This window comes from Elaeis guineensis, chromosome 3 (assembly GCF_000442705.2).
Source record: "Elaeis guineensis isolate ETL-2024a chromosome 3, EG11, whole genome shotgun sequence".
NCBI classification, from domain to species: Eukaryota; Viridiplantae; Streptophyta; class Magnoliopsida; order Arecales; family Arecaceae; genus Elaeis; species Elaeis guineensis.
This window is the reverse complement of record NC_025995.2, coordinates 104424300-104437643: the sequence shown is the minus strand read 5'-3', so window position 1 is coordinate 104437643 and position 13344 is coordinate 104424300. Positions and strand designations below refer to the sequence as shown.

General features: G+C 35.2%; 1 pseudogene; it reads left to right on the top strand.

The window, feature by feature from the left end:
* The first annotated feature begins 11141 nt into the window (after positions 1 to 11141).
* LOC140856304 (LEAF RUST 10 DISEASE-RESISTANCE LOCUS RECEPTOR-LIKE PROTEIN KINASE-like 1.2) lies at positions 11142 to 12265 on the top strand (annotated as a pseudogene).
* Positions 12266 to 13344: the final 1079 nt, after the last annotated feature.

Sequence of the window (13344 nt, the reverse complement as noted above, 5' to 3'; positions counted from 1 at the left end):
TCTCTCTGATTTCATCACGAATCCTAGGATAAAATTGATATGAAAATATGATGACCTGAGATTACTCCAAAATTCGTGCAGTAGATTAGATTTCGATCTGATCTTTATTCAAAATTAATAACATCAATCATGGTTAATTTATATTGAGTCATCCTGATATGACCTCTGATGATCTCGACCATGATTGCCTCATCGGAAGGATAGAAAGATTCTATCCCCACTTTCTCTCTCTACTTTTTTTCTCTAAAATTTTCTCTCTCTTCATGGATTTTCTCTCTCTAGAAGTCTTATGGATCAATGGAGGATCCAAATATTTAGACAAATCTTAATTTTGATTAATCTTGAGAGAGGTCTTAGATTTGTGTTATTAAGATTGATTATCGAATAATTTTTTTCATATATGATTTTTATACTTGATTAGGATTATGAAGAGATGATTGTCTGTATATGATATCGAGTAAAATATTTTGTTAAAGAAATTCATAAATCAAAGAAGAACATTGATTTCTGTGCTTGGATCAGTCACCGGTAAAGGTAAGAATCCCTGTACATGATCATCATTATATATGTTATTTTATCATTAATTTTATCTTATTGATTTTGCATCGTTGGATTTAAGATCGATGAATTTGTTATATCTGAGATACTATTATTTATTTATGTGATTTTGAGCATGAGTATGTTATATCAATACATATGTATCAGCGATTGATGGCATGATTATATGGGTATGACATATTTATTACACAGCAAAATTTGAATTGATTAATGAAGTCAAATATTATAATTTCATGAAAATAAAAAGAAAAAAAAATATGATTTGGACTGACCTTATCATGTGGAATAGCCTGCCAGGAGCTTATGTCTGGGACAGCCCCCACAGGCTTATGTGTGAAAGAATCTAATCCGAGAAAGATCATGAATGATTTGATCCGAGAAAAATCATGACCACTTTGATCCGAGAAAGATTTGAATATTTTGATCTGAGGAAGATCACAGAAATCGATCCGAATAAAAGATCGTCGTATGATCCTGGTAGTCCAAAGCCAATCGTTGATTAAAATTGAATGATGTGATAATAGAAGAAAATAGAAAGATAAGACATGAAACAATCGTTGAATAAAATTGTTTCGCTTATTAACATATGATAATGCATCTCTTTTGATAAAATAGATAATCTATAAATATTTGCAGTATTCTGGACAGTGAATATTGGCTTTTATATGTTATTGCTTATCTTTATTTTCAGATTATATTATTATATTGGTGTGATATGAAAATTTTTATTGGGCTGTAAAGATCACACTCCTTCATCTTTTTTTTCTTTCCAAAGTTACAAGATGTCCATGGTTGGCTATGGTATAGATTTGTGAGTGAGCGGATGCATAGATAGAGTACCGTTGATACCTAATCAGAGGATTGAAGAAATGTTACTTGTAATTATGCAAGTTTTATGAATTATTATTGAAATTAAATATTATGGTTGATAAGGTTGTAATGATTTAATTTGGCCTTGCATATTCTTTAGGGCTTGCTCTAAGGAGTGTGCGGCCATTACGTATCCGATCCGAATGTTGGGTTCGGGATGTGACAGAGTGGTATCAGAGCTTAGGTTTAAGATCATCAGAAATTATGAAGAGATATTAAAACTTTATGTAAGATCAATAGGATGTGACAAAGTGGTATCAGAGCTCAGATTATGATCATTAAGGATTATAATATAAGTGATTTAAATATTATAGAGTAATAAAAGAGTTTAGGTTATGATCATTGAGGATTATGATATAAGTGATTAGGATTTGATAAAATGATATTAGAGCATAAGTTTAAGTCACTAGGGATTATGAAATGATATCAAAACTTTATGCATGATCAATAGGATGTGACAGAGTGATATCAGAGAATATGATAGAACAGTACTAGAGCTCAGGTTTAAGGTCACTAGGGATTGTCATATAAGTGATATCAAAACTTTGAGATTATAATCAATAGAGTATGATTGATAATATCAGAGTTTAAGATTATGATCATTAAAGGTATGATAGAATGATATTAGAGTTTAGGTTATGATCACTAGAAAATATGATTTAAGTGGTATTTGAGTTTAAGGTTATAATTATTCAGAATTATAATTTTAGTGATATCTGAACTTAGGTTATGATCATGAGGAACATGATAGATATAAAAGAGAAGATTCAATATTTAGATTTCGAATCAATAGATATTAAGATGAAATTTATGCATAAGTGGCATATGATATCTATAATAGAATTGACGAGTTATATCTTGGATTTCAATTAGTAGGGTGGCCTGAATATAAGAAGAGTTGACCCTGGAAGGAAGCGGGAGGTATTGATATGTTATGTTGAGTATACTCGATGATTTTAGAATGCTAAACTTATATGGAAGGAAATCATGATAACTTTTTTGATTTTGATATTAATTATCTGAGCATTATAAATTTTAAATTTATCAGAAGGAAGTTAGGATATGGTCTAAGAAGAAATTTCATCATATGAGAGAGAAATATTTTTGAGTATTGAACCTATAAGAGGATCATATATGAAACTCAATCTTAAATGAAAAAATATACTTGAATTTTATTATGAGAATATGAGATACACATCTTGGTGAAATCTTTGGTTACTCAAAATATCATATTCTGAATATGATTCCTTGATCTTTCAAGTTGCATTGAATTTCAAGTCGAAAGTTTACTTTTCTAAGGGGATCAAAAGTATTTTAATATTATTATTAAATTAAAAAAAAAATTATTTTGTCAGAGTATGATATACAGGTTGTTGGTGCAGAATCCCGTCGAAGTCGGAGAAGCTGGAGCTGAGATGACCGCGGTCGCCGCCAGAACCTGCAAGGAAAGTCTAAACCGAAGTTGGGGATGCTCCGGCAAGATCCTCCGATGCTCAAGTCAGTACTCTGCTTCAACAGAAATAGAGTGTTCGAGCAAAAATTTTAACAGAGTTTCGAGATAGAGTTTAGAGCTTAGAGAAGAACGTATCTAGGGGTCCCTTTTTATAGACGGAGAGCGTAACTGATTGACAGTGACATCTGTAACTGTCTGGTAGTGGGCCGTTCAGAGCCACGCGGAGTTTGTTACGGAGAGTAGTAGCGTCAGGCGCCGTTCAGAGTCACGTGGAGTTTGTTACGGAGAGTGGAGTGGTGTCTGTTGTCGCGACTTGCCAGAGAGTGGTGGAGCCATGTGAAATCTATTGCAGAGAGTGGAGTAGGATGTGGCCATTTTTGTGACTTGTCAGAGAGTTCGGATCTGTCGGCTGGAGCTCGGCTGAGATATCTGATGGAGCAGAATGGCTCTCTATCTCGTCGATCTAGGAGAAGCTCGAATATTTTTGAGATTGCTGATGAGTCTACTGTTGTCGGATGCCTCGGACGCTGATGCTACAGGCGGGAGTCATCTGCTGTAGAAGCTCGGATGGAGACTTCTGTTGGTGAAGTCCGGTAGGAGTTCGATTGCTAGAGAAGCCCGTCTAGGATTTGTCTGATGTGGAAGCTCGTCTGAAGATTATCTATCGAAGAAGTCTGGTTTCATGAAGGATTTGGTGGAGGGTCGGCCGGCGGTGGACTTCAGATGGCCTTGGAGAGGTTTGTCCGCTGGAGGAGTCTGAGAATCCTATGGAAGTCTGGATAGCATTGTGGAAGTCCGGCTGACGCTATTGAAGGCTGATGGCTGGGAAGGTTCGGCAGACACCGGAGACGATCGGCCGTTGTAGAAATCCAGCTGCTGGAGTCTGTCTGTTGTAGAAGCTCGTCCGAAATCCATCCGCTGTGGAAGTTCAGACGGAGTCCGGTTCTTGTAGAAGGCTGAAAGGAGGCCGCTTGTTGTAGAAGCTCAGTCGAAGATCAGTTATCGTGGAAGCTCGGAGTAGTGACCTAGCTAATGGAGTCTGCCCCGTTGTAGAAGCTCGTCTGGGATCCGTCCATTGTAGGAGCTCAGCTGGGATCCGGCTATGAAGAAGCTCGACTGAAGTCCACCATTTGCAATAGAAGTTCGAAGTAGATCGCTTACAGTAAAAATTCAGAGTAGAGATCCGGCTGGTGGAGCACTTCCGTTGTCGAAATTCGTCTGGGATCCCTCCACTATGGGAGTTCGACTGGAATCCGGTTCTCATAGGAGCTTGGATGGAATCCAGAAGATGGTCGACCGTCGTAGAAACTTGGATGGAGTCTGATTACTGTAGAAATCTCATTGTCGGAGAAGCTCAAACACTGACGAAGTCCAGACGAAGTTCGGAGTAGAGTCGTCCATGGCCAAAAAAAGTCTGGAAGAGATTCGGAGAATAGTCGATCACCATAGAAAATCGACTGATAGCGGAGTTCAGAGGGCATTTGGAGCAGTCCGATAGATGAATGGGGAAGCTCATTATCGAAGAAGTCCGGATGGTCGAGGGAGTTCAGAAAGACGTCACACAAGGTCGGAAGCCGAAAAAGTCCTGGAAGGGTCGGTCTTTTACAAACTTTGGCTGGGGGTATTTTATACCCAACACAGGTTATAATGAAATCTTTAATAATTTGTATTACTATCTGTAGATTAATTTTTTTTTTAATTTTTTTTGTGATTGTTGAAGATGGTGAAGTGTATTAATTATTTAAGCCAAAGTTTAAATTTTGTTTTTAAATTGAACTAAGACATCTTGCTAGTGTTAAATTTTGAATGACTTATACAAGGGATAAGATTTTGTATGGATTTATTGATTAATATTAAGGGTTGTGATGAAAGGAGCTCTATAAGAAATAATCAAGTTGATTCTACTTAAGGATATTGGCTTGAGTTCTTCTAGTTTGTCAAGTTAGAATTAATTCTTTTAAAAAAAAAGATTGATTTAGAAATTATCTAAATGATTGTAAGGTAAATCTAAGGTTAACTCCAATTGATTCTAGATATGTTGGATTCTTGAAGAGTGATGAAACTTATGCAATGATTTCAAACATAGGAAGTGGATCAAGATTTAATTTTTATATGCTATACCCAAAGATAGTAAAGATAAAGAAACTTAAAATTTTGCCCTAAGTCTTATATGAAATTTGAAGATTGGATCTATCCTGGATTGATCTAACATATAAGGATATTTTTATCTTTGATAGACTTATATAATTTGATAAATTAAGATCAGAGTGCGCAGCAAAAGCGTGGTGGATTAAATTGATTAGAAATATTAATCTTTTAAATCAAAAGATATTATGATGAAATACATTAGTTGCAAATAAGGAAGGATTTTATTGATAATAAAAGGATGCTATAAATTTTGATCTAATCTGATCATAGCCGAATAATTTTTGTCAGTAGGTTGCTTCATTGTAGATAATATCAAGAAATTCTAGATATCTCAAGTTTATTAACAGCTTGATAGTTCTGATATTAGTTCAAACTTAGAATGTCCTGACATAGATCTTATATTTTTTTTTAAAATTTAATATTATTACTTGGACTGATATAGAAGATTGAGATTTTCTTAAGATGAGAGTCTACATATAAAATTTGTTGGAAGGTCAAGAGAAGAAAAAAATCGATGATTGTGAAGAGTGCCCGATGTTTGACCTTTATTTATTTTTTTTTCAAGGGTAGTCTAAGATAATTATGAATTTCAAGTGGAATGTATTAGATAAATAACGGTGGTATATTAATACAAGTCCAAAATATTACAGTTCTTCAAAAAGTTGAGAAATCAATAAGAGGAGATGAATTTGAAATTTCAAATAATTTTTGTTATAACAAGATCATGAGAAATAAATAATATATAAGATATTATTGTAAGCTTGAGAATGACATGAAGAATATATATTTTGAAATATGTATTTTGAACGACATAACTTAATTTCAAGGATGAAATTATTGAAGGGGGGAGAATGTAACACCCGGCCCATTTGGGCCCTGGACCAAGCCCAAAAGCCCAAAGCCCATATATATAAAAAAAAATAGAACGAAGAAGACTTCTGCTGGGAGTTTTCTTCCACCCAAATCATCGGAGGAGAAGTCGAATCTGAGGGGGATTCGACCTCTCCTCCACTTTATAAGATCCCCTCCCTCCTTAACAACCCATGATGATCATCGATCTCTCTCTCTTTTCTTTCTCCTTGTTTTCTCCAATTGAAGTCAAGGCCTCCTGTACTCGTGCTCGTCGAAAATTAGAGCCGACGACGCTATTAAAGCTTGAGGTAAGTCCTTCTCCTCCTTCCTCTCTTCCTTTCCCTCCTTTTCATGGCTTCGTGCAACCTCGTCGGCCTTCGGGATCGCCGAAAAATCCATGAAAAGGGTGAATCCTGTTTTGCTCTATTTCGATCGGACTCTTTTCTCTCTTTTTCGGCCACCGACATCGTCGATTGCGACGTCTCATCCCTAGGATAGGATCCTCATCCCTTTATCTCTCTTCCCTGAAGGTATTGGACGCTGATGACCGGTCAATGATCGAAAAATAAAAGAAAAAGTAGCGATCTCCTATTTTTTCGATCTCTTCTTGATTTCTCATTGGCCGAACCTTACCGCCATCTATCCCTTGCTCCACCGCCGCCTCCACCTGCTGTCGGACCTCCGATGAAGCCGTCGCCCTCATCGGAGCCAAGCTGGAGCCCCCTCGTCCGTCCCCTGTTTCGGCCCAAGGGAGGCCGTGGGAAGAAAAGGAAAAAAAAAAAGAAAGAAGAAGAAAGAAGAAAAAGAAAAGAAAAAGAGAAAAAAAAAGAAAAAGAGAAAGAGAAAAAAAAAATAAAAATAAAAAAGAAGAAGGAGAGAGAGATATTTTTTCTCTCTCCTCTCCCTCCTTTCTCTCTCTTTCCTCTGTCCTCTCTCTACATTCTCTCTACATTTTCTCACTCTAGACCTTTCTCTCTCTTTATGGATTTTATCTCTCTAGTGTCTTTCTCTCTCTGATTTCATCATGAATCCTAAGATAAAATTGATATGAAAATATGATGACCTGAGATTACTCCGAAATTCATGCAGTAGATTAGATTTCGATCTGATCTTTATTCGAAATTGATAACATCAATCATGGTTAATCCATATTGAGTCACCCTGATATGACCTCTGATGATCTTGACCATGATTACCTCATCGAAAGGATACGAAGATTCTCTCCCCACTTTCTCTCTCTACTTTCTCTCTCTAAAATTTTTTCTCTCTTCATGGATTTTCTCTCTCTAAAAGTCTTATAGATCAGTGGAGGATCCAGATACTTAGATAAATCTTAATTTTGGTTAATCCTGAGAGAGGTCCTAGATTTGTGTTATTAGGATTGATTATCAGATAATTTTTTTCATATATAATTTTTATATTTGATTAGGGTTATGAAGAGATGATTGTCTGTATATGATATTGAGTGAAATATTTTGTTAAAAAAATTCATAAATCAAAGAAGAACATTGATTTCTGTGCTCGGATCAGTCACCGGTAAAGATAAGAATCCCTGTACATGATCATCATTATATATGTTATTTTACCATTGGTTTTATCTCATTGATTTTGCATCGTTGGATTTGAGATCGATGAATTTGTTATATCTGAGATACTGTTATTTATTTATGTGATTTTGAGCATGAGTATGTTATATCAATACATATGTATCAGCAATTGATGGCATGATTATATGGGTATGACATATTTATTACACTGCAAAATTTGAATTGATTAATGAAGTCAAATATTATAATTTCATGAAAATGAAAAGAAAGAGAAATATGGTTTGGACTGGCTTTGTCATGTGGAATAGCCTGCCAAGAGCTTATGCCTGGGACAACCCCCACAGGCTTATGTGTGGAAGAATCTGATTCGAGAAAGATCATGAATGAGTTGATCCGAGAAAGATCATGGTCACTTTGATCCAAGAAAGATCATGAATATTTCGATCTGAGGAAGATCACAAAAATCGATCCGAATAAAAGATCGTCGCATGATCCTGGTAGTCCAAAGCCAAAACCAAAAAGAAAAAGATTAAAGACGATGTGATAATAGAAGAAAATAGAAAGATAAGATATAAAATAATCATTGAATAAAATTATTTCACTTATTAACATATGATAATGCATCTCTTTTGATAAAACAGATAATCTATAAATATTTACAGTATTCTGGACAGTGAACATCGGCTTTTATATGTTATTGCTTATCTTTATTTTTAAATTATATTATTATATTGGTATGATATGAAAATTTTTACTGAGCTGTAAAGCTCACACCTCTTCATCTTTCTTTTCTTCTCAGAGTTACAAGATGTCCATGGTTGGCTATGGTATTGATTTTTGAGTGAGCGGATACATAGATAGAGTACCATTGATACCTGATCAGAGGATTGAAAGAATGTAAATTGTAATTATGCAAGTTTTATGAATTATTATTGAAATTAAATATTATGGTTGATAAGGTTGTAATGATTTAATTTGGCCTCGCATATTTTTTAGGACTGCTCTAAGGAGTGTGCGGCCATCACGTATTCGATCCGGATGCTGGGTTCGGGATGTGACAAAATGGTATCAGAGCTTAGGTTTAAGATCACCAAAGATTATGAAGAGATATTAAAACTTTATGTAAGATCAATAGGATGTGACAAAGTGGTATTAGAGCTCAAGTTATGATCATTAAGGATTATAATATAAGTAATTTAAATATTATAGAGTAATAACAGAATTTAGGTTATGATCATTGAGAATTATGATATAAGTGATTAGGATTTGATAAAATGATATTAGAGCATAAGTTTAAGTCACTAGGGATTATGAAGTGATATCAAAACTTTATGCATGATCAATAGGATGTGACAGAGTGATATCAGAGAATATGATAGAACAGTACTAGAGCTCAGGTTTAAGGTCACTAGGGATTGTCATATAAGTGATATCAAAACTTTGAGATTATAATCAATAGAGTATGATTGATAATATCAGAGTTTAAAATTATGATCATTAAAGGTATGATAGAATGATATTAAAGTTTAGGTTATGATCACTAGAAAATATGATTTAAGTGGTATTTGAGTTTAAGGTTATAATTATTCAGAATTATAATTTTAGTGATATCTGAACTTAGGTTATGATCATGAGGAACATGATAGATATAAAAGAGAAGATTCAATATTTAGATTTCGAATCAATAGATATTAAGATGAAATTTATGCATAAGTGGCATATGATATCTATAATAGAATTGACGAGTTATATCTTGAATTTCAATTAGTAGGGTGGCCTGAATATAAGAAGAGTTGACCCTGGAAGGAAGCGGGAGGTATCGATATGTTATGTTGAGTATACTCAATGATTTTGGAATGCTAAACTTATATGGAAGGAAATCATGATAACTTTTTTAATTTTGATGTTAATTATCTGAGCATTACAAATTTTAAATTTATCAGAAGGAAGTTAGGATATGGTCTAAGAAGAAATTTTATCATATGAGAGAGAAATATTTTTGAGCATTGAACCTATAAGAGGATCATATATGAAACTCAATCTTAGATGAAAAAATATACTTGAATTTTATTATGAGAATATGAGATACACATCTTGGTGAAATCTTTGGTTACTCAAAATATCATATTCTGAATATGATTCCTTGATCTTTCAAGTTGCATTGAATTTCATGTCAAAAGTTTACTTTTCTAAGTGGATCAAAAGTATTTTTATATTATTGTTAAATTAAAGAAGAAAATTTATTTTGTCAGAGTATGATATACAGATTATGATAAAATCTTTAATAATTCGTATTACTATCTGTGGATTAGTTTTTTTTTTAATTTTTTTTGTGATTGTTGAAGATGGTGAAGTGTATTAATTATTCAAGTCAAAGTTTGAATTTTTTTTTAAATTGAACTAAGACATCTTGCTAGTGTTAAATTTTGAATGACTTATACGAGGGACAAGATTTTGTATGGATTTATTGATTAATATTAAGGATTATGATGAAGGAAGCTCTATAAGAAATAATCAAGTTGATTCTATTTAAGGATATTGGCTTGAATTCTTCTAGTTTGTCAAGTTAAAATTAATTCTTTTAAAAAGAAAGATTGATTTAGAAATTATCTAAATGATTGTAAGGTAAATCTAAGATTAACTCCAATTGATTCTCAATATGTTAGATTCTTGAAGAGTGATGAAACTTATGCAATGATTTCAAACATAGGAAGTGGATCAAGATTTAATTTTTATATACTATACCCAAAGGTAGTAAAGATAAATAAAGTTAAAATTTTGTCCTAAGTCTTATATAAAATTTGAAGGTTGGATCTATCCTGGATTGATCTAACATATAAGGATATTTTTATCTTTGATAGACTTATATAATTTGATAAATTAAGATCAGAGTGTGCAGCAAAAGCATGGTGGATTAAATTGATTAAAAATATTAATCTTTTAAATCAAAAGATATTATGATGAAATTCATTAGTTGCAAATAAGAAATGATTTTATTGATAATGAAAGGATACTATAAATTTTGATCTAATCTGATCATAGCCGGATAATTTTTGTCAGTAAGTTGCTTCATTGTAGATAATACCAAGAAATTCTAGATATCTCAAGTTTATTAACAGCTTGATAGTTCTGATATTAGTTTAAACTTAAAATGTCCTGACATAGATCTGATATTTTTTTAAAAATTTAATATTGTTACTTGGACTGATATAGAAGATTGAAGTTTTCTTAAGATGAGAGTCTACATATAAAATTTGTTGGAATGTCAAGAGAAGAAAGAAATCGATGATTGTGAAGAGTGTCTGATATTTGACCTTTATTTATTTTTCTATCAAGGGTAGTCTGAGATAATTATGAATTTCTAGTGGAATATATTAGACAAATAACGGTGGTATGTTAATACAAATCCAAAATATTACAGTTCTTCAAAAAGTTGAGAAATCAATAAGAGGAGATGAATTTGAAATTTTAAATAATTTTTGTTATAATAAATTTATGAAAAATAAATAATATATAAGATATTATCGCTTGAGGATAACATAAAGGATATACATTTTGAAATATGTATTTCAAATGACATAACTTAATTTCAAAATTTACTTAGGGAAACAACCTCGTGAGCCCATACTACGATACCAAGAAGTCGACGGGATTTGAATTACCTGCGCGGGCTCTTGCCTTCGAAGTTTCCCTGTCCCGTTTCAAATCCAACCATGGAAATAAATAACTGTAATGCAAGAGACCTGCTTATGAAGGAAAAAATTTGCGTTTCTTCCCACAAAGAAACGTGTACCTGCAATCCCTTCACCATTTCCCTTCTCCTTTTTTTCTTCATATCATCATTCCTGCCGGCTTGTTTCTCCGATGCCTCCTTGCATCAATACACGGATTGCTCTCCGGCCCCCTTTACCTGCGGAAACCTCAACATCAATATCTCCTACCCGTTCCGGTTAGGTAGCCGTCCTGACTACTGTGGCTACCCGGGCTTCGAGCTCACCTGCACCAACAACTCCGCTCTGACGATCCGCATCAACAACAAGCGCTACCAGGTGATGCACGTCGATTACTCGAACCGGCTTCTAACCATCGTCGACCCCGATTTCATCGGTCAATCCTGCCCCCGGCCACATGAGAACACCACCTTGGATCTCCACCGCTTCAGGTACTCCGACAGTGACCAGAACCTGACCGTGTTCCTCAACTGCACTCTCTCTCTTCTCCGATGTTATACAGCATCGACTGCCTCGTTAATGATACCGCCAGGGCCGAGATGCGATCTTATTATGGGATCCAGAACGGTAGTTTGGCTGGTCTTGGGGGGATTTGTGGTGCCACTGTGCTCGTTTCGGTGAGTCAGACGGCTGCAGGCCTTCTGATGAACGGCAATTTGAGCTTTGGGGGCGCGCTGCGGGAGGGGTTCACAGTGAGTTGGAGGGCGGGAAGAGCGTGGTGCGGCGAGTGTGTCGACTCGGGTGGGTTTTGTGGATTTTATTCCAATTCCACCGATGATCGACCCTGCTTCCGCGCCAGTCGTTTGGCTAATGGCTCGTGTTCGGCAGTAGGTTGGTTTCTCGGACCCTCCACCGCATGGTCTCCAATGTAACTCCTCTCCGATTCCAGCTCTATTTCTCTTTCTATAAGTAGCCTCTCCTTAATAAACACAGGTGGCTGGTTCTCTCAGAAATCTTTTCAACCTCAAAAAAACAATGGAAGAACAGCTTCGGAATTGGCAATCATGAGATTAAGGAGCTTTAGAATGATTCTGTGGTTTCCTTGCCTCTTAAAAAAGGGGGCATGTCAGCGACTGTAAAAAATTTAGTTATGGAATCACTTTCTTCTTGTACTAACCTTGTCCTTTTATGGTCTGTACTGTTCCAGGCAGGAATTCAAGTAAGAAAAAGATAATAATAGGTACCACTTGATCCCAGCCAATCCCTTTTCATATCTTTTTCCCAATTTTTACTGCTTCTGTAACAATGTTAGAAATAAAGAGAATAGCTAGATGAAAAATAACTTAAAGCTTACTAGGTTTTAGCAACTAAAACAAATGGCATGCTATTTGATCGAATTGACGGTTGTACTAAAAAAAAAATTAGCAAGCTTTTTAAAATTTTTTCTTCAATTCATTTCAAAATACTTCAATTGGTATGCAAGAAATAGGCCAATTATGGAAGAGAAGATTGCTAGCCTTGCTATTCTGTTGCTGCTTTTGTACCGTGCCACGTGTGGGGAAGAAATATTCTGGTTCTATTATTTGGTTCAAAATCTGGTTTAGGAGGCTTTTGAATCTAGGTCCTTGGGATGGCTGCTGCCCCCATCATTCTTTTCTCCTTTCTCGATCTCCCCTACTGCCATCACCGCCCCCCTTCACTCTCAACCCCGATGATGGATGCTCCCTCCTCTCCCGCTCTTAGATCTCTCCCTCCTCTCCGTCCTCCGCCAAGCCCCCGACAACCCCATTGCCTTCTCTACTAGTCTCAACCAGCCTTCTCCCTTCCTCCCTATCGACGATCCTATTGACTTCCCTCCTCCCACACTGGCATACCTCATGCAGCCTCCTACCCCATGCAGACTCCTAATGATGGAAGAAACAGAGGAAAAGCGTCGGGGGCAAACCCTAGCCATTCGATTTGGTCTCTCCAAGCCTCCTCCCACCCGATGGAGACTCTTGTAGATGGAAGAAATAAGGGGATATTTGGTTCACAATTAGAATCGGAATTGAAATTGGAATGGAAATGGATTGGAATCGAAATCAAAATGGCCAAATCATCCGAAATATTTGATTTGTGATCGAAATCAGAATCGAAATAGATGATTCCCATTATTGTTGTTTGGTTTATATAAATATAGAAATCGAAGTCAACTCAAATTTTTATTTTTATTTTTAACTAAAATTTTTAAAAATTAATTATTTTA